This window comes from Pteropus vampyrus, unplaced genomic scaffold (assembly GCF_000151845.1).
Source record: "Pteropus vampyrus isolate Shadow unplaced genomic scaffold, Pvam_2.0 Scaffold20572, whole genome shotgun sequence".
Taxonomy (NCBI): domain Eukaryota; kingdom Metazoa; phylum Chordata; class Mammalia; order Chiroptera; family Pteropodidae; genus Pteropus; species Pteropus vampyrus.
Window position 1 is genome coordinate 1 of NW_011909353.1, and position 2,212 is coordinate 2,212.

The window sequence follows — 2,212 nt, forward strand, 5'->3', positions numbered from 1 at the left end:
AAAACAGCTCCCCTTTGTAAATATACACAGGTGCCTGAAGGATACCTCTGGGAAACGGCTCCCTGGAGTCTAAACCTGGGGGTGGGGAGGAAAAACATAAAATAGATTTACTGACATTCATGCTTAAAGCTTCAGATCTGCAGTGACAATGGGAAGGAAAACTCAGAGAAGGGCAAGTCTCTCAGTTGAGAGGGTTAGGGAAGGAGACTGTCACAAATTTCCCCAAACCTCTCTGGCAAGAAGAGGACATTGTCTGGTACGCTGCAGTAACTTCACTAGTAAGTTCTGCTATGTACAGAACACTTATAAATGGGGGCATCAGAAAAAATAAGAAACTTACACATGGGGCATCAAAGGGGAACCGTCTTCCCAGAGCCATGAGTGGCTGGGCTTCCTCAGGGACAGCCCGGTCCAGAACGGAGAACTGGAATGGGCACTTGCTCGCTTGATGAATTCCTGTAGGGAGTGACATTTCTGAGTTGATGGTGGAGTTAACGCAGTCATTTTAGATTAGATTTGCAAAACTAAAGAACCAAAAGAGATCTTTCCACCCCCTCAATGATTTCGCAGAAATATTTACTACAGCCTAGGGATACTTCGTAACCTGTCCATTAAAAGTCATCTATGTAATTAGTAACTAGGCTAGGCTAGAAAACAGGTATACTAACTCAAGAAACTGTTTCTCTACAGAGGGCCTAAACCTGATTTATTTCTCTCTAAGCCCATACTCCAGCTCAACACACGTCCATAAAAACTCACCAGGTCATCTGTGCTATTAATTATCAACATCTGAGCATCCAAAGACAAGCAGTCCTTCTGGCTTTTTTCCCAATTAAATGAGTTGGAGGAAAATAAGTAACAGTGTTCTTCATGCCACAGCCAGTCTTGGGGACAAGGACCTAGGAAGTATGTTATATATAATTAGTGTGTTATGCTTGAGTAAAAATATTTCTATAATTCTTAAATCAAGTCTCTCCCTTGGGACTCTCCCACGCATACCATCTCCTTAATCAGAATTAAATCCAGATTCTGCAAATTCCTCAATAGCCTCAGAGTCTTTATTTCTCCATTTTTCGGAGAAAAAGAAAAGACATTCTGATTTTCATAAGCTAAATTAAAAAGCAGGCTGTTAAAAAAGAAAACGAGGCTTGAGCTGGGATCTACTTTTAGAATCTCATCTATTTTTTTGTTTACATCGTGCAGTTCAATGAGGGTTTTTTTTCAATTATAGTCGGCACACAATAATATACCAGTTTCAGTTGTACAGCACAGTGATCAGAGATCCACATAACTCACAAAGCGATCATCCCACTAAATCTAGTACCCCTCTTCCCTCTTACACATTTATTACAACATTTTTAACCATCTTCCCCATGCTACACTCTATAGCTCCATGTCTATTCTGCAACTATCCATTCATACCTCTTAATCCCTTTACCTTTTTTCGCAGTCTTCCCAACCCCTGTCCCATCTAGATACAAAATATTCTTTGTATCTATGAGTTTATTTCCACTTTCGTTGTTGTTGTTTCTTATTTTGTTCTTTAGATTTCACATGTACGTGAAATCATGTGCCATTTGTCTTTCTCTATCTGACCCATTTAATTCAGCGCAGTATCCTCTAGGTCCATCAAGGCAACATCTTTTTCCATCCCCTTCCTTTTAGTCTATGTGTGACTTTTAATCTGAAGGGAATGTCTTGTAGGCAGTATATGTAGGGGTCTCATCTATTTTTTAAAGTTAAGTTTGGAATAATGAAAGTGAGAGTTGGGAGAATGTCTTTTTAATAGCCATTCTGCTACTAAAAAGATATGCTTATATATTTAAAAATTTCAGGTCTTTGAATAATGGATTTAGACTTAAATACTGTGCTTTCTGATTTTAGACACATGTTGTACGTGAACCATATGTGGTTCTTGAGTACTTGGATTATGTCTAGTCTACAGTAGGAGGTACTGTAAATGTAAAATACACACCTGATTTTAAAAACTTAGTATGAAGAAAGAATGTAAAATATCTCATTAATAATTTGCATTCTGATTAGTGTTGCAAAAATATTTCAGATATATTGGGTTAAATAAAATATTTTATTAAATTAATTTCATGTTACTCTTTGATTTTTTTAATGTAATTACTAGAAAATTTAATGTTGCAAATGCAGCACAAACAATATTTCTTTGGGATAGAGATGTTCTAGGTAGAACAGTATATTG

General features: G+C 37.2%; 1 long non-coding RNA gene across 1 annotated transcript; it reads right to left on the reverse strand.

Annotated features, from left to right (window-relative positions):
* On the reverse strand, window positions 1-895 carry LOC105310997. Its single transcript, XR_897593.2, has 3 exons — window positions 760-895; window positions 341-456; window positions 1-75 (listed from the first exon to the last, which is right to left on the reverse strand). It is a non-coding gene; the product is annotated as an uncharacterized LOC105310997 (long non-coding RNA).
* Between the last annotated feature and the right edge of the window lie 1,317 nt (window positions 896-2,212).